At 37.3% G+C, this 25503-nt stretch overlaps 2 long non-coding RNA genes across 2 annotated transcripts in view; both read right to left on the minus strand.

The window, feature by feature from the left end:
• LOC116659001 overlaps positions 1-25503 on the minus strand; it is a 1275737-nt gene that overhangs the window by 548613 nt on the left and 701621 nt on the right. The window lies entirely within an intron of this gene.
• LOC116659002 lies at positions 1709-25223 on the minus strand. The gene is made up of 3 exons (XR_004314260.1): positions 25212-25223; positions 10767-10776; positions 1709-1889 (listed from the first exon to the last, which is right to left on the minus strand). It is a non-coding gene; the product is annotated as an uncharacterized LOC116659002 (long non-coding RNA).

The raw sequence follows: 25503 nt of genomic DNA on the forward strand, positions 1-25503 counted from the left end.
TACCATATTCTCCCCGTGGGCAGCTCCCAGGCGAGGGCGGGTCGGAACCTGAATCTGGGACTGAGATTTGTTTACAGCCCCAGGCAGACAGGAACTTTCTGCCCCGGTGCCTCTGTGACCTTGTGCCTCTCAGACAAATGAACAAGGAGAGTTCTGGCACAGCGCAGGGACGAGGGCTGGTGCGGCCGTTTTCTCCAAGCCCTCCTACCGAGCGTGGACCCTGTGCAGCGTGGGGAGCAGCGCTGAGTGGGGGAGCGACTTCCCCACCTACTTGGCAGGATCCCAGCGCCAGGACGCAGCGCTGTGAGAGGGGCTCCACCGGCCCGCCTACCGTGCCCGAGCGAGGAGCCCAGACGCCGCGTGGAGAAGGGGCGTGGCGTACGCGAAGCAGCGCCGGGACGCTGCGCTGTTAGGGGGCGCGACCCGCCCACCTACCAGCTCGGAGCAGCACAGACAGGGGCGCGCCCAGAGGCCCTCTGGAACCAGCGAGTGGAGTTCGCACGGCAGGGCGAGGGCAGGAGCGGCAGCAACCACAGTACGTAAAGGAGGCCCCTCTGCATGGCCAGGGCAGGCTCTGGTCACCACAACACTGGCCACACCTCCAGCCAAAGGATAACAGACAAAAGGCACGGAAGGAAGACTTGGCAACCACGCATACTTAAGAACCTCTTGACAAAATTATTAATAGTGCATAGCCTCCAGGGAAACACATCTACCTTTTTTAATTTTTAATTTTTTTAAATTTTAATTTTTTAATCCCCTTTAAAATTTTCTTTTAATTTTTTAATTAATTTCTAAAAATGTGTCTCAATTTGATTATTTCTCTTTATTTTGTTCTTCTTTTATCGATTATACTGTTTTCAAATCTTTTCTTTTAAATGTTTAAATTTTTCTGTTTGATTTTTATTTCGTTTTGTTCTTCAGTTATTGATTGTACTTTATTTTCAAGTCTTTGTTTCTTCTTTAAATTTCTTTTCTAGTTTTATTTCTGCATCCACTTTAGATAAATAAACCCCTCAGGACCACAGTAGATAACTGATACTCCAAAATCCATAGTGCCAGAGAGAGATAAGTAAAGTGAAGAAGCAGAGGAACCACTTGCAATTGAAAAAAAACAAGAGAAATCCCCTGAAAGAACGATCGATCAATGAAATCGACCTTGATAGTCTACTAGATCATGATTTCAGAAAAAAGGAGTGATTAAAGTATTGAAGGAACTAAATAAGATTATGAATAGAGACAGAATATGTCAAAAAGGAAATTGAAGCTATAAAGAGGAGCCAATTAAAATTGGAAAACTCATTTGCTGAGATGAGAGCTAACCTAAAGGCTGTACAAAGCAGGCTAGATAATGCAGAAAACCAAAAAAAGTGACCTAGAAGACAGGGCAACAGAAGTCACCCAGCCAGGAAAACAAATAAAAACCAGTGAAAACAATATAAGGGACCTATGGGATAGTATAAAGTGTGCCAATCTACACATAACAGGGGTCTCAGAAGGAGGAAAAAGAGCAAAGGGTATTGAAAAGATATTTGAAGCAATCATGGCTGAAAACTTCCCAAACCTAAAGAAGGAATCAGATATCCAAGTACAGAGGGTCCCAAACAAGAAGAATCCAAATAGGCCCACACCAAGACATATTATAATCAGGATGGCCAGGGTTAAGGATAAAGAAATGATCCTAAAGACAGCAAGAGAAAAACAAAGAGTGAGTTACAAGGGAAACCCCATGAGGCTTTCAGCTGATTTCTCTACACAAACACTGCAAGCCAGAAGGGAGTGGCAAGATATATTCAAAGTCCTGAATGAGAAAAAGATGCAACCTAGGATATTTTATCCAGCAAAGCTATTGTTTAGAACAGAAAGAGAGAGAAAGAACTTCATAGATGCTCCTTCAGTTCAGGATTCATCTGTGGCGAATTTCATGTAAGCTTCAGACTGGTTCTGTTAGAGGAAATTTCTTAGCCTCAATGCCCATGCTTGTGTTCATGTAATAATAGGTACTTTCAAACTAAGGAAAGAAATAAGAACAAAATAAAACACAACCAGCCACTGTTGATACCACCTTAAATGGCTGCAGTATTACCATGTATTCTGGGCTTACCTTCTTAATAGCAAGCTATGGACTAAATACTCCCCATTATCTTATTTACTCCTCAAGGCAGTGAAGGATATAGACAGCATCATATCCATTTAATGGATCATTAAATCTACACACAAATTATTTAAGAAATTTCCTGGTAAGGAAAAGGAAAATTAGCTGGTAAGGAAAGAGGTCAAAGAAAAGCCACACTCTTCAACCAGGACCTTACCAATACGCTTAAAAAAAAAGATCTGGAATTTCAGTGTACAACAGTAAGGAAGACATTGTGTAAAGGGTGCAATATTGACACTGATATTCTGCACATATTAGGAACATATATTCCTAATTCATTAATTCAAATAAAGCTAAAGTGTAAAACATAATGATTCAAATTTTGTTCAAAACTGTATGTGCTATGAGATGGAAACAGGTCTATATTGTTCCAAATCATTTTTTTCATTTTACTTTCCCTGAGCATTTATGAAGTCTATATTTGTCAATTTATTTTGCAGTCAATTTGGGACCACATGATACATGCCACTTATATGCCTGGATCTTTTAAGTATCTTTCACAAGCCTCCTGTCTCCCCTTATCCCACCACAGCAAGCTTGGAGGACGTGTGTTTCAAATACTTTAGCTACAGTATCCTAAAGCCTCCAACAGACTGGGGCTCTGAGAGATTATAGGAAGCAGAAGCCCTGCCAACCAGCAATGCAAATTAGAAACAAACCTTTGTCCTATTAAGTCCCTGAAATTTGGAAATATGTCACTGCAGCATAATCTAGCCAACCTGGCTAATAATTTCTCCACATCTGCCCCTATGTAAAACTTCTAGGGAAATATATACCAAAAGAAGAGATTCTTCTTTTTTAATTTTTAGATTACGTATTTCTTCTTTTTCTTATCCATGCATTTTATAATTTTTCTTCTAAAAAGTACCTATTATGTAATAACTTAAATCATTTTTTAAAATTACCCAGGTATCTTTTGTAGTTATTAATCAGACTCTAATTCCAAGAGAATTTCTCTATTGCTCTTTGGGAAATTTTTCAAATGTATTTCTCTTTCCCAGCTTAACATAAATTTTAATCTCAGCTTATCTGTCCCATTATTTAAAGTCTTTCCAAACTATACTAATCTGCATTTATATCTACCTTCTTGGAACAAATAATTTTCCTTTAAATGCCACATTACTTTATTGTTTTTATTAAATGTTTCAGAATATGTCTAATTTATTTCAGATTTTCTTTGAAAACTCTGCATTGTTTTATTGCCTTCAGGCCCATTTAGGGTTTTTTGGATACAAGACGACTGTCTTAGAATGTTTGGTATTTTATATAAGATGAAGCATAGCTGTGACTCCAAAAATATTCCTAACTTGTGCCCATGAACATGGAACTCTTCATTGTAATTCTTATATTTACTTAAGGAAGTCTCCATGTGTCATATATTGACAACTAAAGCAAGAGGGACAAAATGAGAAAGCGATGATTGACAAAGAGAAGGTAGAGTCAATGTTGGATCAAACGGTGGCCTCCAGGAGACTCCGGGAATTGTGAATTGATTATTGGTATCTCTCTGAGTCAATAAGCTGATCAGTTGTGAGTGCTTCTCTAATAATAACCCTTAGAGAATTTCTCTCAGTGGTTCACAAAGCAGCTGTTCCGAATGTTTGTTGCATTTATATGTCTGTCTGTCTATATCTGTGCCCACAGAAGGTGACAAAGCCAGGAAGGAAAGAAGGAAGAAAGGAACTTGCCAACAACCAGATCCAGAAGTCATTTTCCAGCTGCATTTCTCTCCTTACCAAATAACGGCTCACCTTATAGAATCCTGCATTCAAACAAAAGATATACCGGCTGAAAAAACATTGGTTATCAGGCATAGTTTGGTTTACTGGAGATTGAGAATTAGTAATTCACCATCAAAAACTTGAACAGCATCAGAAATCATGGGCTCTTTCCTCCTTTACCCTCATTACTCTATTATCATCAGAACACAAAAACAGTCATGGGCAGAGTTTTCCACTGTTGTGTGATTAGGCAATGAAACATGTTTTAAAGAAAAGAATTCATGGTAAACCTTTTGGAGAATGGGCTGCCTTTGAAGCAAGGACTTTCTGAAGCCCTGGGCCAGGGAGAGGAGTGCCCAGTACTGACGGAGGTTTTGGTCATTTTTAACCACATGCTTATGTTGAGTAAATATTCCTTCTTGCAAGGTGGGCAGCTGTTCTCACCCTCTTAGCATCATTTAGACAGTTACACAAAATTGAAAATCAGCATGGAATGTGTGTCATTCCTATATCCCCTCATCCCAGAATGCCCTGGTCACTTTGGTTACAATCTCAACCTGCTTTCATTTTTAAATCTTTAATTAGCTCTGTTCTGCACCTTCTCCATTTTTAATGTGTGTTCCCCGACAGGTAGCCATGCACATCACCAGAGCCCCTAAGTAGAGTGTAAGAAATGACAAGACAGAAACAAAATATCCTTTAAGATGTAGTTTGCAAACTTTTCCTTGTTTGCTGCCTACTGTCGGTTTTAAATAATGCAGAAATCAACTTCAGTACCATGGAAATAATCAACACAGGATCAAAACCTGGAGTTTCTAGTAGAGCACAAATCAAAAGCTGTAGGAATCCAACAGCTGGCGCCTGCCTCATTATTTCCCTGTTCTTTGATGTGCTTTTCAGCCAAGTATCTTAGAGAATTACTCACAGATATGTCTATCTACAAATTCTACATTGCTTACATATTATAGTTTCCAACTGAGATAAATACTGTAACTGAGTTCTCATTTTCAAAATAGAACCCCCCATTTTTTTCATCTTCCATTATGGACACAATCTTGTAAATGGCAGAACAGAAAATCAGCTGCATCTAATAAGAGAATCAAGTTTGTTATTGACTCTGAAATGCTAGTTTCCATTAGATCATCCATCAGAGCTTTATTATGTGATCAACTGCCTAATTAATTTTGTACTGGGGTATTTAGACAGAACACTGAATGTTGCAGCGGGGTTTTGCTATAATCCTGCACCTGCGGCCTCAGAGATTTAGAGATTCTCCTATCATAAGTTTGTACTGTGCCTATAATCACTTCTGCTTCACTAGGATTCCAGCAATTCAGTCCAGTGAAATTCAGCAATATTAATTTCAGAAACACCAGAATATTTGCATCTGTGGTTATGTTTCTTTGGACTTTAATCAGATCAAAGGCCCCACAAGATATTAAGAGCGCTAGATACAATATTTTGTTCAGACAGTTTTAGTGGTTAAATCAGACACTGTTTTGATTTTCTGTGCTTATCTGTTAATATGAACAGATGCAATCATGCTATTGTATAATGACTCTTGATTGCCAGCAGTATTTGATTTTGCAACCATTCGGTGGTGATAATTAAAGATAACAGGATATCCTATACAGTAATAATTAAAGATAGCTTTGTGGGCTTTATCGCATGAATAAATGCCAGAGAGGAAGAACCGGTTCTCTGAAGTTCATTATTCAATGCATATTTTTGGAAGGCCAAGTTTGAAAAGTCTCAAAAAGAGACATTGAGGTGCAGTGGACTTAGCGACACATGAGCTGATTTCAAAATTTCACTTGTCCTGCTGCCGTATATTGAGGCTTTGTTCTTTGTTTAGGAAAATACCAGCTGAGTATGCTGCTCACAGGACAGAAACATAGAAGAGTCAAATAATATGGAATTTTGCATTTCACATATAAATAGGCATTCACAAAGGTACATACAAAGAATCTTTGAATCTATCTTCAATTTGAGAAAAGGAAATAAAAGCTCTTAAAACTGTCATTATCTACTCTGTGGAAGCTAGGGAATAATTCAAGACGCTGACAATGCCTCTCAAAGGACAATATGACTCCCGAGACTGAAGTGGAAACAAAATATTTTATTAATTTTATTTTCAATTATTTTAAAGAGATAACAGTGGCTTATCCAAAAGGGCAATCCTTAAAGTAAGGACGTCAGTGGGCCCAGCTGAGGACGCCCTCCTGTAGGAATCCATTGCTCATAACTGTACGGATGCCTTATTAAACACAGGACCCTCAATTACGTGTGAATCTCAGATTTTTAAAAAATGATGTATACGTCTGTTCCATGAACTATTTGACATATAACTACACAATAAAGTTACATGCTGTGTATCAAAATTCAGATTTACCTGCAGGTTTTTTTTATTTGTATTCACAAAACCTGGCAACCCTATATATAAACATCTGTACTCTCTGTCTCTCTCTGTCTCTCTCTGTCTCTCTCTCTCTCTCTCTCTCTCTCTCTCTCTCTCTCGTGTGTGTGTGTGTGTGTGTGTGTGTGTGTTTTAGCTGAAGTATACTCTTCCTGACCACCAGGCTCAAGCATCTGCTGTGTTTGGCTAAGTGATACTCGATGGGGTGGCTCAAGGGTTAGACTAATAGCAGACTGAAGCCTTGTCAGGAGGAAAGTAAGGCTTGATGGCAGGCATTAGCCATCTGAGTGGTACCCAGGTAAGTTTCCAGGGCAGGGAACCAACCTCTCCTCCCTCCTGTGGCCCCTGAGGGCTTAAGCAGGCAACACTTGAGGATAATGCTGTGAAATGAAGGAGGGAAATGGGTGATAGATTACATTAAGTGGCTTTAATCAGGAGTCTATTGCACTTGGAAAGGGGAGTTGACAGCTTTTGTCAGCTTCTTACGTGATGGGATATAAGTAACTATCCCCTATTTGCCCACAAACTCTACCAGACTGGACTAGTGTCTATTTTTTTTGCGGTTCTCTTCTTCCTACTCCATCCCCATCCTTTTTAGATTCTTGACCCAAGGGGGCATCTTTCTCTCGGAATTAAAGGAAGAATCAAGATTAAGTATCTCCGTATGTAGTCTCTTAAGTTCTTTGATAAGACACACTAAAACCACACAAAAAGAAATACAGAGCAATACATTTGTTAATCAGCAGAATGTTCTTCAGTCTGGAAGCTCTGACCCAAGGGAGGGGAGACCTTAGGAGCTCTCCTGCTCAAATCTCTATGTCAAGAATTCAAGATTTCTCTTAGTGAGAGGGGTCGAAGAGCCTGAATTAGAAGACCTACATAATTAGCCTTCCACTTATTAGCTACATGAACCTGGAGAAATTACTCGGTTTCAGCTATAGTGTCCAGTTCTGTAAAGTGGGTGTAGTCACAGAACCGACACCGGGGCTTAAAGAGAACAACAAAAGAGATGGATGATGCACTTAGAGGGCAAAGCACAGGTCCTAGCACACAGTATCGATTCAATTAAAATTACCTCTTTTCTGTATAAATGTGACGTGACAATTCTTAACAGATTCAAAAATTTCAGTATTTCTTTGGCGAGTCATTTTGCAAAGATTTGACCAATACCGTTAACCCTCAGATAGGAAAGACTGTAAGTGGGCTTGAAAAAGCCGAAAAGTGCACAATTCCAACAAACCTCTTAGAAAAGTTTTTCAGCCTAAAAAAAAGTACATTCAGGAGAAGTATATTCTATGAATATTAGCATTTTGACATGACAGGTTGATGACATAACAGGCACATAATTTATAACTAAAATCTCCACAGATTCCAGTTGAGTGAATTCCGCGATAAGCTTGTTTTGCAAATGCAGATTTGGTCCAATGCAATTTGATATATTAGGGAATAATGAGCTGAATGTGGATGGTGTTTACTCATGAGCCGTTCCACCTGGGTGAGACACTGGGTGAACACGAAAGGGGCACTCAGCTGACCCAAGCTTCATGGAGTATACAAAACCCTCACTCCACAAACATCCACCAGCTACCACAATTCACTGCCTCTGATGTGAGACACAACCGTCCTAATTTTGTGTTACAGCTTCCCTTTGGATTAAGATAATCCTCCTTCCAAACAAACATCAATTCCTCTGACACCTACTTGCACAAGCAAACTTTTAGGGGTTTTCTGAGATAAAGCACTATATTTACATGCATATATATATTAATCATTTAACATCTGTAAAACTGTGCTACCATTTTTACTAGGTTCCTATATTTATTTTTAATGTCAACGATATGTAATAATTAACTAATATCAATAATCAAGTTTTTGAGTGTCGAGTCTCATCTCATTTTCCCCGTTAAGTCCCCCGGTTTTCTTTGTGTGGTTTTTCCATTGCAAAGCGATTTTTATAGACGGATGTACTGTGTTACAACAGAACTGACTGTATAGTGAGGATACACACTTCTCAATTTGAACTCAGTTTGTTTGCAGGAAAAAGAAAATAAATTAATTATTTTTGTCTGTGAAGTTTCATTTGCCTATAGAATAAGCATTTAACTCATTGTCCTGTATATAATTTGCACATTTATTCAAGATCAGAGAATAGAAGAATAGATTAAAAGGTTAGTATTAACGCTCTCCCTGTTAATAGTCTGACACCTCATTTTCAGTAAGTAGCTGAATCTTGCCTAATGTACATAGTAGCTTGCTGTCTAGACATCTCTATGAATGCTTAGGAATTGAATCAAATGTAGGCAGGTCATTTATAATCTGTAAACTCATAGTTAATAGTTTCACTTTCTTCTCTCAGAAAAAAAAAACAACAACAACGTAACAATCTGATTTTTTAAAAGGTAACAATTTCCAAACTCCTTCAGTTTTAAAAGCTCCTCATGAGTTTTTTCTCCCAGCACTTAATTACACAGACACTGATTTCACTTGCAGGAGAAAACATTTTCTGTCTTCGGGCTGGGACACATCAGTGTTGAATGGGCTCACGCTATTAAGCAGATGCTGCCATTTTCAATGTGGCATTCGAACGCTTGTCACTAAATTCCCGGCTGCACGGTTAATTTTGATCATGGTTCAGGATCCAGCCTAGCCAACATCCCAGCTAGTCCACTGGTATTTCATCTAATAAGTGATAAAAAAATATATATATAAAAGGACTTACATGGGAACTTTATTCTGTTTAAGAAGTGATGTGTGTCATGTATCCAAAAAGACCGCTTAAAGCATTTATTTTCTTTCTTAAAGCTGCTGACTGTACACTAAGTTGTACCTGTTTTTTTAAAAAAAATCATATATGCTTTCCTGTTATTTTTACCCACTGGGGCTGAGGAATGTCTATGTATGTTTTCTATATACATTAAAAAAAAAAAAAAGTAGGTGGATAATGGTGCTTTAGGTGTCCTATTCTTCACTTTGGTCCTGGGTCTCAGGAAGAGACCAGTTTCTTCAGGAAAAAGAGCTCTAGGAGCACTTGTGCTGACAGTGTGCTAGGACCTTTTTATTTCAAGTTACACATGATACGGTGAAACAATTTTATGAGTCCATGTGTGCCCTGTTAGGGTGACAGTCTAAGCCCTGATTAGCTCATCAGAGATCAGACTCTTTAGCAAGTTACCGACAGACGCAGTTTTAAATCTAGGAAGTAGGTCAGGTTTATTACCTACATCAATCCTTTTCTAGAGGAGGGCAGAAACATATAGGGGAAAAAAGAGAGCGTTGTGTGCGCAGGAACGAGTTGACAGACACAATACAAAAATAAGCCTTATCCTTCAGAATATTGTTCATTTAAAAAAAATTGGAAGTTACAGCTCAAGGTAAGGATTGTACACATTCCCAGCTGCCCTGTGCAAAGTGATTGTGCTGTTTGTCATGATTATAAAGACAGTTTTTCAGGATATGTAGCTGGAAACAATAAACATCATTCTTTTTATGCTAATACAGCTCTGATAACTAAATAAATACCAGTGCAAATTTTGCTTTTACTATGACCTCTGATTTGAAATTATACATAGATTTGTCTGCTGAAAGTTCAGCCCACTGTAGTTATACAGAAAGCATGCTCAGAAGTTCCCACAGGTGACGCTTATCTGAAATTCTCGATGCTTGTCTGAAACTCTCAAGAGAGTACTTCCATTAGATCATTGGTTCCACATTCAACCTCTCTCTCTCATGCCCTCTTAGCACTTCATTTTTCACTGTTGTTAGTGAAAATCAATTTTGTCCCCAAATCAAACTTAATGAAATAAACAAATAAAAATGATGCTCTAGCTTTCGTTTTGAGGAGTATATTTACTTAGACTTTGGAGGAAATAGAATTGCTATTAAAACAGTTCCTCTGTCCCTTTCCAGTTAAATAATTAATAGTGGAAATGAAGAACAAAGAGTGATTTCCATGAAAAAGTAGAGCCTGCTATTTACATTGATAAATTATAACATGACCACAATTTTTTTTTCTTTTCTTTTTTTTCTTTTCTTGATCTCCCTTTTGCATTTCATTTACGACCAGCCACTAAAAGTAAAAAAATAAATGTCCCAGATTAAAACACTTTACATATGCTAATTAATAGAGCTTTAAAGAACTAAAATAATAAACGGAGCCAAAAATGAGATCCAAAGAGAGCCATATTTCATAATTAAGACATATGAATCTGAAATATGCTTTCTTGGCCAACCATGCCAATTCTATGGATATACCATAAAATCAGAATGCACTCATATATTCCAATTAATATCTCCATCTTGGCCGACATACTTGGTGGATTCAGAAAGCCAGAACATGCTAACAACTTCACATACATAGCATCTGAGTTGGGTACATTCTTTAACATGTTACTCTTTCCAAATACTGACACATGCTCTTAATACAAATGGCAGGTATAATTCGAAAGTAACACTCTAAAAATCTGAAGAAAAAGACAGCAAAAATGCTATTGGATATTAATGCTTCACATTAAAAACATGACATACTTTCTCTTTTTAGGTAGAAGGACTGTATAGGTCAGCCCACATTTGCAAATGTATATTTTTGTTTGTTTGTTTGTCGATTTTTTTTTATCCTGTCCAAATGAGTCCATCAAAACCATGAACTTGAGAGGCCATCCGTTAAAAAGTGCTGACCCACTGCCATTACAAACCAAACCAAAGGCACTGACAAAGTGCTAAAAGTGATTTATTTATTTGTCTGGACAATATTTCTGAAATAAATTAATAAATTCCTATGAGTCAATCAAAACCTCTAGGCTGTATACCATCCGTCTATTCCACCAACAAATTCATGGTCTGTCAATGCACACTTGCCAGATTATAATCTTAGTTAGGTATCATCGTTTAAAAGAATGGCAGGCAGACAAAAGGGAGAAAGGCATTATTAGAAGTATTCGTGGGGCTAGGGGTAGATGTTAGCCCAGAGAAATATCTTTCAGGATAACATATGTTCTTAATTTAAGTTTGTCTTTCTCTCTGACTTGTTGTTTTTCTTAAGCAATATTTAATTGGTTTCTAAGGCAATTGACAAATTCCCACCCACCACCACTGCTGCCTCGTATTTGTGCCCCCTTTGTTTCCTATTAGATATTGAAAAATAGAGTTTCATTTCGCTCACCATGTCAAATGTAATATAGCTAAGGCAGTTTCTATTCAGTTTTCTAGAATTCAGCATCTGATTATTCAGGCTTTACTTCTGTGCCCAATAGTTTGTTTTATTTCTAGGCTGATAACTACATGGAAACCGGACCATTTTTAATGATGGTAGCAGAATCCTTGAAGGAGAATTACATGGGGGCACTGAATAAAATGCTCGTTCCTGGGCTCCAACACTGCCCTATTGACCCAGACACTTAGGGTCATAAATCTGCAATATTAACAATTTTCCCAGTTGATTCTTAAGTCCACTAACGTTTGGAGACGAGTGCTTTCAACAATTTCACAGCTCAATAAAATCTCCGCTGTAGGCTAACAAGCAAAATCCAAATGGAGAGAACAAAGCACCATTCTATTTGTTAGCCACACTTTGGTGGAAGCAAGAGAAAAACCTAAATGAGGCTTTGGAATTGTGCCTAGCTTTTATTAATTCCTGCCATTTATTCCCTTATTATCATGAAAAATAAAAATGTGATGATCTGAACTTTGGATCCACTATATAAACTGAATTTCTGAATCCATTTGTGGAAACCTATCTGATAACTAGTGAAATGGAGACATAGTCTATGCCTTTTTCTTGTATCAATCACTTATTAACTGCTACATGTTATAAGTACCTCAATTATTGTTTTGAATCTGGGGCAAAAAAAAAAAAAAGATGATCTCTGCTTTCTCGAAGAAAAGCTTATGAGTGATAATTTGGAAAATAAATACAATGACTAGAATCTACTATAACTGAGGCATAGACAAAGTGCTACAGGGATGATATATTAACTCAGGTCTTGTGGGCAATGAAGAAAGGAAACAATAGAGACCCTTTAAGGCATGAGCTGGGTCTTCTTTGGGCAAAGAGATTGCTATGAGCAATGGCACAAAGGCATGGAAGTTGGGTGCATTCAGGAACCAGGTTAGTGTGACTCACTTACAAGGTACACGGGAATGTTAGAAAGTGGGGAGAGAATGATTAGTTCTTCTGTGTGTGTTTGTGTCTCTGTTTGAGATGGGTTTAGGAAGAGCATTCACAAAAGAGTTGACATAAAAGCTGGCCAGAAAGATGAATAGGATTTTACCACCAAACTATGAAAGCACACTCTGACAGCAGAAACAGCAGGAGTTAAAAGCATGAGAACATTAGAATGTCCCTTGTCACTAGGGAACAATGTAGCTTCATAGCCTCAGGATAATAATGCATGTAGTAGGGAATGCCGTTCTGTAATGCTGGAAAATAAGAAAAAAGTTAGATTATAAAAAGCTACAAATTATGAGCTACATTGTTTAGATTTCATTATAAATGGAATTAAAAGGAATGGGATAAGTGACTGTATAAAATGGAAATATTTAATAAAAATGTTTAATAATGGACATAGTCAATCAAAGTTTCCTTCTAAAATCATAATTATAGAGGCAGTGTAGAAAATGGATGGAGCCAAAAAAGAGACATTCACTTCCAGAAATGGTTTTACTAAGTGTTTTGGAAAGGCCTTCCACTGAAGAAAAAAAAAAATATATATATATATGTATTTATATTTATAATATTTAATATCTGTGTATGTATTTACAAACTGCTGGCAGTACTATTAAAATAGCAAAGAATTACTAGTCCAGGAAGACAGAGGCTCAGAGAGGTAAGCCTGGAATTTGAGGCCAGTTTTTTAAAGTTGTTTTCCAGTTCTACAGCCATAGGCTGATCACGGTTGTTACATCCTTGTTAGGTTAAATGGACAGATATTGGTGTCTAAGGTACCAAGTGGAGGAAATCTACAGACTCTGCCTTGCTTTGGGTAGGGATACTGAAATGCTGCCTCTTAGGACTAGGTTTTAAAGAGAAATAGACAGACTCTTTCAGGGACTTGCAAATCATCTCCAAACAAGCTGAATCCAAGACTGTTATCTCCCACAGGTTAGGAAGAAAACTTTTATCTTGTCTGGAAGAAGACAACAGTATCAGAGACCACACAGAGTACCGTAAAGCATGCACAGTGAGCAAGGTATAGCTTCTCAAAACAACATACATGAAACTCACAACCTTCATGTTAAGTGAAAGAAGTTACATACTTCTGTTGGTATAAAATAGAAAGAACAGGAAAAGGCCATGCTTAGATGGTAAAACCAAGGTGAAACCAAGGAGGTGATGACAGTAAATGTTAGGATGATGGTTCCTACAGTGATAAGGAAGAAGCAGTGATGGGGAGAAGGTAGGAAAGGAGCTTCTAGGTTATACATTCTGATCTACTTATGATCTGAATAGTAGTCACATGGATGTTGCTTTATGAGAATTCATTAAGTTTTATATTTGTTTTGTGCATTTTTCTCTGTATTATATTTCATAAGACATATTTTAGAAAATGTATTGGTGATAGGGTAGTTTACAGACCAGGAGACCAATTATATGTTTAAATTTTTAAAAATGTCCTCTCAACATTTCAACACTGTCAGATACAAGCTAAATTTAAAATCATTTAAAATAATCAAAATAAATTTACCTTTGCTTAGTAGGCAATCATTGACTTCTATCATGTATATCCATTTAAGGAATTTTGTTAACGTTTGCTGTCAATCTTTTTCATGTCCATCAGAATTGCTTTAACTAAATGAATGTTCTTTTTCCCCAGTAACATGTGCATTTAAATGCTAAATCTGTCTTTTTCTTTACTAACTTTATCTAGCAATCCCAAGTAGTTTTCTTGCTCTGGAAGTCTAGGTATTTCACAAACCTGTTTTTAAAATTATGATGAATAAAGAAGAATTTAGATTTTCTATTTCAGTTTTAACTACAGAAATGTGATTTTTTAAAATGATCCTAAAACATGGTTTTTATTCTGTCATTTTTCTACCCAGAAATTTTCAACACTTCATCACAGCTTGCAGAGTAATAATACATAATTACACAACCAAAGGACTAAACAGGACCTTTAGATCACTCAGCCCACTTCCGTCACTTCACAGATAGCTGAAACCCACAGATGTCATGGTACAAGGTCATGGATGTCATGGGAATGGTGGATTGTCTTTTTTCTGTTCCTTTGGACTATAACAAAAAGCAAATTCCAGCGTCTAGAATTTAAGGACTTCCAAATTCAAAGGTCCTTAAGAATTTTTTTTAACACACACTATACCCTTATAATACAATCAGCCATATCTGCTATATTTCTGTCTTTGCCCAAGCCCTTATTTCTTAAACTCATCTAAATGGATGAAGGTTTTGATCTCATGGTATCAGTTAATGTTCTTAGACCACAATACAAAGAATTAATTTTGCTTAAGATTGAATATATTGGAAGGAGATAGAAAAGCTTCCAAACTAAGGGACTCCTTTGCAACAAGATCTTAGTAGCAACAGGATGCAAGACAGCTTTGGCAATGTAAGGAAGAAGAAGCAAACAGGAATTCTCTTCTGTTTTCCTGTAGGGATGAATCAGGCCAGCCCTTTTCCATCTCTGAGTCTCTGTGCTTCAAATTCAAATGTAGAAGAAGGGCAGTCTTATTGGCAGTAATTTGTGGGTCACATGTCAACCTACTCATGGCTCAGGAAGGTAAGTTATTGCCATCGACGGTCCTGGCAAAACTGCAGACAATTGGGGATGAGAGGAGGCCACAGATCCTCAAAGGAAATGAAATCAAGGAGCTCCTATCTGAAGTGACACCATGAGTCAAAAATAACTCATGTCTACAAACTCCAAACCAATTAATGAGTTCTTTCTACCGTATCTTCCTTCATTAGAAATTCCCAATTTAGAAATCACAGTTAGTTAAAGCCCTCTAATTTACACCTTTGTAAGTCTTATTATTTATTATTAATTGCATATTAGCCTATGTACACAATGCAGTTACAAAAACCAGGTAAAGAAAGGAAAGATTTGTTAAAAACTAAATTCCTAAGCAACAACTTATCTTTTCATAGTCTAGTAAAGATGTCATCTTAAAAAAAAAAAACAAGGCGTAAGAGAAAAAGAAACTCAACTTTTCAGCTTAACAAAATGAGGAAGATTCTTTTCAGATTATTCTTTCCCACCCATTCCCTTTAAATTTTCACCGCAATATTTGGTCAGTTCCTCCACGTCTTGCTTTGGTGGACGAGAATCCCACGTAAATCCCAGCCGCCTTGCCCAGCTGCCCGTGCTTTCTGACAGTGGGCGTTTGGACTCCATCCTGTGCAGTCCAGAGCACTCCAGATGCGTCTGGGAACCGTGCCATGGAGCTCCCTCCCTATCCCCACACGATTTTATGGCCTTATGTTGGAGCATTATACAGCACTGGAGAACCGAGATGACATTTTTCAGTCACAATAATAATGACATATGGCACTGTCTTCTCAACCCTTCCATTTGGGAGAAAACAATTCTCTCCTTATTTTCTTAAAACATAGGGGCTGAGTGACTGCTGCAGCTTCTGAAACGGACACTCAGCACTAATGAGCACCAGCCTACGGTGACCTATTCAGAATGGAAGGCTCACAGTGTGACATTCTGTTTAAGTGGGCTAAGTGATTGGACATTAGTCACAGGAGTTTAAAGGTCTGAAGAGATGGCAAAATATTATTAATTCAATATCTCTTTAATGCTAAAAAGTATGGCCAGAGGGACCCTTTGACAATTTCTTGGGCTATCAGAATACCTAATTGGAGATTAATCTCTAATAACCTCTTCATACCATTCAGAAGTTTCAATGAAGCCCAAACAAGAAAGAAATTGTCAGTTCAGTAGTGTCATTTACAGCTAATGCTATGGAAAACTATTTAATTCATTACAGAGGCAGAGAGGCCCATTTCAATTTTCGCCCTATTTCTATCTGGCCAATTAAATATAGTGCTGGTGAAACAGTGAAATCCGAGAATAGGAACCCCTGCACTGAGCATTAGCTTCTTCAAAGACTTTCTGGGCTGATGCTTCAGGTCTCAGGCTAACCATCAATCCCAGAGGCTGCCTTCCTTTGCACCTCAGGCTAGGCTAGGTCCCCGTGTACATTGTAACACTTCATAGAATTGAAGTTCTGCTTTGTTTTTTTGTTTTTGTTTTTTAATTCTGTCACCTCCCACGTAGAGCAAACTCTATGAGAACAGGAGGTTTATTTTGCTTACCAGTGTATCCCAGCACACAGACATGAACCTGACTGGGTAAACAGATGGGTTCTTACTCATTGAAAAAAGAATGAATGAAAGAAAGAATGAATGAATATATAAGGAGGCCTAATTTTGAAATCTATTATGAATGTTTTCTATTTGCTCCTGCTTTACAAATATTAATACTCTATTAGCACATGGTTTTGGAAGAAATGAAAGAACCTTTTACATCCTCTACCAATTCCAGCCCTTTAGAAAAGCTGTATCTGAGTGTCCTAGAATTTCATTGCTCCTCTGTGCGTGGTCCACATTTAGCTCAGGGAAATAGGTACAAAAGGAATGCAGGGACCAGACTCCGACAATCTTAATGCTTGTTCCCCAGATTTGTTTGGTCAGCTTGGTTTCTTAGCAGTCCTTGCTTTATCTTCATTTAGTCTGTAAGGAAGCTGCCCTTGGTTTCTGGAGTAAGGAGCCTGAGGCATTCTCACAAAGCAGGGAAAGACCAGTGTAATAGAGTTTGACCCCAGTTTTTGATGTTGGACCACTGACTTCTTTTAAGTCTCTGTTCCCCGTTGCCTGTTAGCTCCACATCTGGACAGGCTGATAAGAAATCAGATACTTGTTCCCTCCTGTGGCCCCTGTGGAACATTCCAACCTCGCAAATCACAGACCCAAACCTAGCGAATTCCCTAATCTCTCTCCCTAACCAAGATAAAGTATCAACCCACTTCTCTGGCCCACTTAAATCATCCAGGACCTGTTTGTGTCCACCCTGCCTTTCCCAGTAATCCCTTGCATGAGTAACAAACTTTCTTTCTAATTCTCTCAAGTTCTCCACATCCTGCCTATTAACTGGAAGGTGGTCCAACCCATGGCCATTGAGTGATCACAAACGAGCCAGCATGACATAAGACATTTTCATCATTGACCTGCTCTATACCTCAAGATAATCTGGATACCTTTGTGATGAGTTTATCTCTAGGAATCCTGGGTGAACATTCACATTTGATTCATGATTGTGTATTTGTTGACTTCACAGAGAGAGATTCTAAAGGAAAAGGTTTTGAACAATAAAATGTTAATACCACCTAGGGCCAGAAGACCCCTGGGGTTCACCTGGCGCTGGGAGGACTGTGTAAACAGAGAACAGTGTGGTCAGGAAAGGCGTAAAGAGGAGATAGGAGACATAGGAGTTTGGCTGTCAGGAAGAATGAAAGCTCAAGATAGAGACAAAGTTAAGTTGTCGGAAACAAGGATCCCATTTTTTTTTCCTGCAGATCTAAGAGGCGGAGAAATATTATCTCCTCTATCTCCAATTAACGTGTCTATGTTAGAAGCTAGCTTGTTAACTCTGTCTTAGAGAACTCTTTCAACCAAGAATTTACTGACGTATCACCGACTATTTTACGCAACAACATTCTGAAAGCAAAATGAGCAAGTCACCAAGGACAAATCTTGTCCTCTGGTAGGTTCTGCATAAATGATTTCTGTTAGCTTCCTTTCATCCAGATTTTTGCCAATTAATTCATAAATATTAGCATTTCATTAATTGCACTAATATTAACATTTCATGTCAGTGGGGATTTTTAAGCAAATTTCTAATTACATTCCAAAAGTAAAACAAGGAAAAGGTTTTCTAATAATGCTGGTATTAGCAGGCACTAGAATTAGTTTTGTCTTGAGTACACATACATTCCAATATGAAAATCTGTTGCTCTGAGTTTTAATGATCAATTTTATGGGTATATTATGAATAACACATACTGAGTGCCATTAATTGGATAATGAATTTCAAAGCTTAGGATGAATTTAAGAAGCAATCCATGCATCTTACGATTCTCTCTCTCTCTCTCTCTTTTTTTAAACAACAGAAAATCAATTCCCAGGAAGTAAAATATTTTCCACATGCTTATTTAAGTAGTGATCGATAATTCAAGTGAATTATAAGCATAACATAAGCATACTTTTGTTTTAATTATTTTTTGCAAAAGAATTTTTTTCTATGGCATAATAAAACAGGGAGCATCTTTGAGAAAACTCATCTTCTTTTTAATTTTAACGATCATCCAAATAGACACTTCTATTATTTTGAGATTTCCTGGCTATTATAATATGAATCTTTATGCTAATTTACCATAATTTAATTTGTTTTACATATAAACTGTTTTCACACTAAGCAACATGCTACAGGAACTAAAATAACAATTTATTTGTTTAATAATCCCTTTCTGGAAACTCCTGAGATCTAACGGAGGTGAGGAAGCTGAGAAACAATGACTTTGGGGTTTCAATTGGCATTTCGCTTGTTTATTTTAACCCTCTTCAGACTCATTTTAATTTCCATGGGGAATCCTCAAATAACTTAAGGGAAAATTTGATAATGAGTAACAAACATAAAGGTAACTTGTGAATTACATCTGCATTTGACCTAAATCCTTATTCATTGTTAAGAATATCAAGTGCTTTTTGTATCAATATTTCCTTAATTGTGTGACTATTTTCTTCAAATGTTAAAAGTAATAGGAAGTAATTAGAATTTCTTTCTCTTACGACATTTAGAGGATATGTTAGCCTTCTGAGTCCCTCTCCTATATTACTTTACAGCAACATTGGCCTTTGATCCGTCTAATCTTGGAGTGTTCTGAGGTCTTTCCCACCTTAAGTCCTTTGCACAAGCTATCCTTTCCTTTAGCTAATTGCTAACTTTTAAAAATCTCACTGGTAAAACTCCCCCTTCCTCAGAAGCTTTCCCTAACTCTTAAATATGGATTAGATAAATCTGTTCTTCTCTTTGATGACATTCTGTTCTTTATCTTCTTGGCATGCATTAAATCTGAATTTTGTATTTTTTGGTGTATTTATTCTATCCGTACCTATCTCTCAGACCAGATCAAACCCAAGAAGACAAAGACACTGTCTGTTTTGGTCCATTGATGTTTACTGAGCACAGGGTTTGGCAAACGATTGGAAATCTGAGAAACAATGATTGAACGAAAGAAATGCATTTGCCTGTAGGAAGACCTAATTTACTAAATTACATAGAATCCAGCACATCATCACTATACCAGAACACAATAATGGATATTCAGAATGACGTCCTAAACTCTCCAGAATAAACTGAAATTATATGCAATGTATTCTGTTTAGGAAAGCAGGAAATATAGATCTAAAATAATGCCTATGAAAACTTAAAAGTAACAATGAAAGACAAGACTCCAGTTATGGAGAAATTTGTATGTTGTAACGTATATAGAAAACCAGCTCCAATTACGTTTCCATTTCCCATCATTAAGGTCAGTTGCCCCCTCAAAAATCTAAATATTGACTCCCAACGGAGACGCAGTTAACAGTGTACACCTTGAAAAGTTCTTCTTGAACTTTAATTTTATAGCAGTTTATTAGCAGCTCGAGAGAAGACCAGAAATTTACAAACATGAATTGAAATTTGTAACCTGGTCAAATACTGCAAACCTAACACTTTTTTTTTTTTTTTTTTTTTTTTACCAGTTCATTATTCCAGATTTTTTAGGTAGGAAAAGGAAGAGATGCCAGAAGTGGAAAAATCCATGCAGGGACTGCTTCCTTTGGATCGGAGCGTTAGGGAAAGTTGCTAACTGCCACACTGATTGACTGAGAGCAACAGAAAACCCCCGAGGCGTTCTGGTTCAGTTGGGATTGTAATGATAGACTAGCAAGATAAAAGCCTGCCAGAACGTTAGCTTCAGCGGTATGACAATGCCCTCCCCAAGAAGATATGATGCCGTGTGGATGAATATAGATTGAAAATGTGTCTCCTGTCAGCAGCAGTGATTTCAGTCAGAAAGATTCTATGCTGGGAGGGTGCTGTGTCTGCTCAGGGTTAGGATTCCAGCAATGTGTGAAAAATTCATTTTCTCAGCTGGAAGTACTCCTATGTCTAGTTGTACAAGTGGTAAATTTGGGGTCCATACTAATGCTGAAGTTTGAGAGAGAGACAGAGGCAGAGAGGGGCGTGTGGATATCTACCCCTGGCTGGAGTGAGTGGGTACTTCTTGGCTTAATGCTAGGGCCTGGGAGAGGATCACAGGTTGTTCCGAAATAAAATTTCTTTCCAGGATTACTTGAAGTCCTACTTTCCAAATGCACCCTGATGCCATGAAGTAATTCATTTTCCTCTCCTCTACAGAATGGGCTCAGTTGTCATCATTTTTGTTATTTCTCTGACTGATTCTCTTCTTCTGACACCACAGAGCAGAAAATTTACCCTCCAGAGGTGCAGAAGGGATGGATTCCCCTTAAAAAAAAAAAAAAATTTCCCCTCCAAATATGAGACTTGGGGAAAAAAAACCAAGAAGATAAATTTCTACCCCTCTAAGTTAGAGCAGTAAACAACTTTGACTTTAGAATTAGCCTGCAATTTTGAGTAGGCTCTCGCTAGCTCTGAGATCTTAAGGAAGTCACTATAAGCCTCTAAACATCATAGGGCTGTTGTATGAATTTGACGAGATGATGAAAATAAAGTGAGGCACACAGAAACTCTGTACGTGTTATCCAATGGCGTTATTATTACCACAGATACAATGGAAACAACACCTTTCAGACATGTTTACTGATATTTTATCCTATGAACTTAGACAAGAAGCAAACTAAAGTATGACAATTAATTTGTACTTCTTTTTTTTTAAGAAAAAGGAGCCAGGAGTGGCATTAAAATTTCACCTGAAAAATCTCTCAAGAAGGCCAAGTGGGATGTATGAATTTGAATCTTTACCTCAGAGAAATAGGGAGGAAAAGTCCTTTCTGTGACATGACTTTGAAGACGTTCTGACATTTGGGATGAAATAAAATATTTTCCACTAAAAATTTAACTCATTGTACTCAGTACCTATGGGATACGTGTAGTTCTGTACCAACAATTCAATAGTCCTTTTTTAGTCTTTATCGAAAATAAATCAATTCCTTTGCTTTTTCTTCTCTCCTCTGAGTTGCTCGGCTTGCTTTCTTGGTGACCGGGGATAGCTGAATAAAAACGTAACTTTTATTTTCAGTTTGTGTTGATGAATATTTTTGAGGGGATAGAAATCTGATGATACTGTGACATCATATACCAGGTGTGTGCAAAATCCTTAGCATTTTATTTTCTTCTCCTGTGAGTTGCTAAGTTGGTTGCATGCAGGAAAAGGAGCTTGAGTTTTGAACTCTAAGATCAGAGACGACACAGGATGAAAGATCATAAACGATTATCTTTCTTTTGGGGGGTTAATGCACGTTTTCCCTGTTTATTTATTTATCTATACTATTCTTATAATATTAGTATTTAAAAATTTTTTTTACTTTCTATTCTTTCCATAAAAATTCAGTCTATGCCCTCCATGCCTTAGAGAATTAAAATTTGAGTATGGCAACAGCATTTTTTTTAATGCAAGATCTTTTTTTTTTTTTTTTAAGAAAAGCATCATTAATATTGTTAGATAAAAATGATTTGACTTTATCTCTCCATTACCTCTCCATTAATATGAAAAGTTTATAAAAAGAGAAAGATAATGAATTTGGTTTTGAACATATTGTGCTTTACACACCTACTTAGACATCAGCCATCTGGAGACACTCGGCTTGCTAAGATACAAATCTGGACCACATTAGAATGGCATGTATTAAATATGTAAGAATTATCAGCAGAGGAGGCAGCTGAAATCATAGATTTAAGTTACAATACTACCTCTTTTCAAGCTTTAATATGTATTCATAGGAATCACCTAGGGATGTTGTTAAAATGCAGATTTGATGCAGTGGGTCCTATGCGGGGGGTTCTCCAAGTCTACAGAGCCCACAGATGCTGTTGCGGCTGGTTGACAGATCACACTGTGAGTGGCAAGAATTTAGACCACCCAGAGGAAAAGTCAGATTGGAAAGAACAGATAACCAGGGAGATGATCTTGCACAACACATCAGAAAAGGATTCAAGAAAAAGCAGTGAAAAGGATCAAAACCGACGAATTAGAATTAAAAAATGAACAAATAGGAATAATAACAACTAAGACAAATACATTTTTAAGAAGTGGCTGGTCACAAGGGCAAATGATGGGGGGAAAAAAGCCATAGGAGGAAGAAATGAAAAGCCCATACATTTAATAATTAAAAAATCATCAGTTATTTATATATTTTTCATACACGTACTCAGCAAGTATATTCATGTTGAATATTTTCTCAGTCTGTGGCTTGCCTATTCATTTTCTTAATGGTGACTACTTATGAGCAGAGGCTTTTAATTTTATGAAACCTAATATAGCAATATTTTATAGATGATGCCTTCTCTATCCCCTCTAAGAAATGTCTGTCTGTGTTGTGAAGGTATTCTCCAAGTCTTCTACTAATGGTTTGCAATTTTTGAGGCTTTAATACTTCGTTCCATACTTCATTTTAAATTAACTTCTGTTTGTGTAATGAGGTAGGAGTTTCCAACAAGTTAATAATTATAATAATAATAAAACAACTAAATAAAAATGGGCAACCTACTTGAACAGACACTTCACAACCGAACAATGAAATCAAGAAAAAGTGCTCCACATCTTTAGTCGTTAGGAAAATGTTAACTAACATCACATGCAGATATTTCATTTTCAAAATGAAAAAGACAGAGGACACCAAAAGTAGTTACAGACGGAGTAATCGGAACTTTGATTCATTGCTGGTGGGAATGCAAAATGGAGCATCCACTTTGGAAAACTGTTTGGAGGTTTTTCATAAAGTTAAACATACACCTACCCTGTGATTCAACAACCCCATTCCTAAGCATTTACCCAGGAGAAATGGAAACGTCTTCACAAGGGGACATGGGCAAGAATGCTGAGAACAGCTTTACTCATAACGGCCCCAAACTAGAAACAACCCAAATATACAAAAATAAGAGACTTGATTAACAAATTGAGATATGATCATTTAATGAGAAACACCTGGTAGTAAAACAGAATGAACAACTTCTGTTAGACCTACTAACTTTGATGAAACTCCGAAATATTACACCGAATCAAAGAAGCCAGATACAAAAGAGTACACACTGTATGCTTTCATTTACCTTAAATTCTACAAAAGGAAAAAAATAATCTCTGGTGAAAGAAATCAGAATGTATTTTCCATCCTGCCAGAGGCAATAACAGTTCTGATTTCTTTCATCACACCTACATGGTAGCAGGAAGGGATGTTTCAGAATGAGGCAAATGCACTCTGTCTACATAGGTGTGTCGTTTATAAGGTGTACTCATTTTCAAAAATACTTAAGAGTCTCTGCTTTTTCACTGAATATAAATTATGTCTCAATTTAGGGAGAAAGGTTAACAATGAATCATATTTGAAAGTGATATTTCAGTGGCGTGGTAGGGCAGACCCCTGTTTCAAAGACTGAAGGAATGCACTGCAAAACAGGAAATGTAGACCCTTCTTTTGAGAATTTCAGCTTTGAAGGGAGATCCCACAGTTGGCTAAAATGAAACATGGGAGCTTTGCTGTAATGTTGACTTTAGTTAGGTTTAATACAGTTTTTGGCGTACAAGAAGGAGTAGGTGAACAGGCTGGAGAAATAAAAAGAGTTAGATCAAGAAAGAACCAAAAACGGATAATTCTGCTGATAAAATGAGGTTAAACCATCCTAGGCCTCACATATTTGAATTTGTATTGGTTGAAGCAAAATATGCTTTGGGCCCTTAAACTCTTCTTAGATTCTTTTTTTTTTTTTTTTTTTTTGTCTCCCTATAATAACTCCAGCCTACATACTACAGTTAAAAGCTAAATGTATATCTGCTTAACATTATTTTAAGAGTTTCAGAAATGCCTATGCAAATATAGCATTTAGGAAAATTTATTGTGTTCCCTCTTCATATTTGTTTGGTGAACCATTTGTTAGGGGGGTTGAGAAGGCTTGAAGAAAATGTGTTATTCAAGCTTAAGAAACACCTTCCTGCAAGCTGACACTTAATGTGAAAAAAAGCGACTTCAATGTTCTTGGGATTCTGCTCTCAAGTTCTTAAACGAGTGATCTCAGCTTCTTTAGGACCATCATAATAATTCTCAGGGCAGAGGCTGGTTTTCAGGACCTCCTATCGAAAGCAAACGGTGCTCGAGGGCCTACTGGATTTTCAAATAAAATATTACCTAAAATAATTTATACTTAAGAATTTTAGGAAGGCTCCTGGGATAAAGACATAGCTCGGGTGGGACAAAGATAAACACCTAAGATAGAAAGGAAGATAAAGGATCTGTGCATACCAAGAAACAGCTCTGGTATTGCTACATCTGGGATAAACAATAGGAAAGCTATTTAAGTTCCACATTTAGCTATAATCTATTTGGATGTGATACCATTGAACCCAGGCTGCACAGAGCCCTCTGGGGCCTCCTGCAATGAAGCAAACGTAGCAGAAGCCATTTGCTAATATTTTTCAGGGGCTCAAACTTTAATTTATTACATGCTTTATTTCCCAGTTTTACATTATTCTTTTGTGGGGGCTGAGTGGATTCGTGGTGTTCTTTCCCATCTGTTATTATTTTATCTAGACTTTTAGAAATTAAATCTATTGTACTTGACACAAACAGTATCACCTTATTCATCCTAATTCACCAGTTCACAGAGTGGATTTGCACAGAATGCAAACTCTATAGGGAGACAGCTATAGGGGATTACAGAGGCACAAAAGAAATTAGTGGTCCCTAACCTTCATGAAAATACAGGAGAATTCCATCAAGGAAGGTTTTTCTTGAGAATAAGAATCTGGAATTTTGAGAGGAATTTACAATGTAACAGGTTAAGAGTATTGGCTTTAAAACCGGAGTGTCTGGTTTCAGACATTACTTAGTCTGAATGTGCCTCAGTTTGCTTTCCTGGACAATGGGGTTTGCAATAGTTATGTGAGGAATAATAATACGTTCAAGGAATGGAGGCGATAATGTAAGTAGCGTTGAGATTAGTGCCTCGGCGCAAAAA

The sequence above is a fragment of the Camelus ferus genome, chromosome 22 (genome assembly GCF_009834535.1).
Source record: "Camelus ferus isolate YT-003-E chromosome 22, BCGSAC_Cfer_1.0, whole genome shotgun sequence".
In the NCBI taxonomy this organism is placed as follows: domain Eukaryota; kingdom Metazoa; phylum Chordata; class Mammalia; order Artiodactyla; family Camelidae; genus Camelus; species Camelus ferus.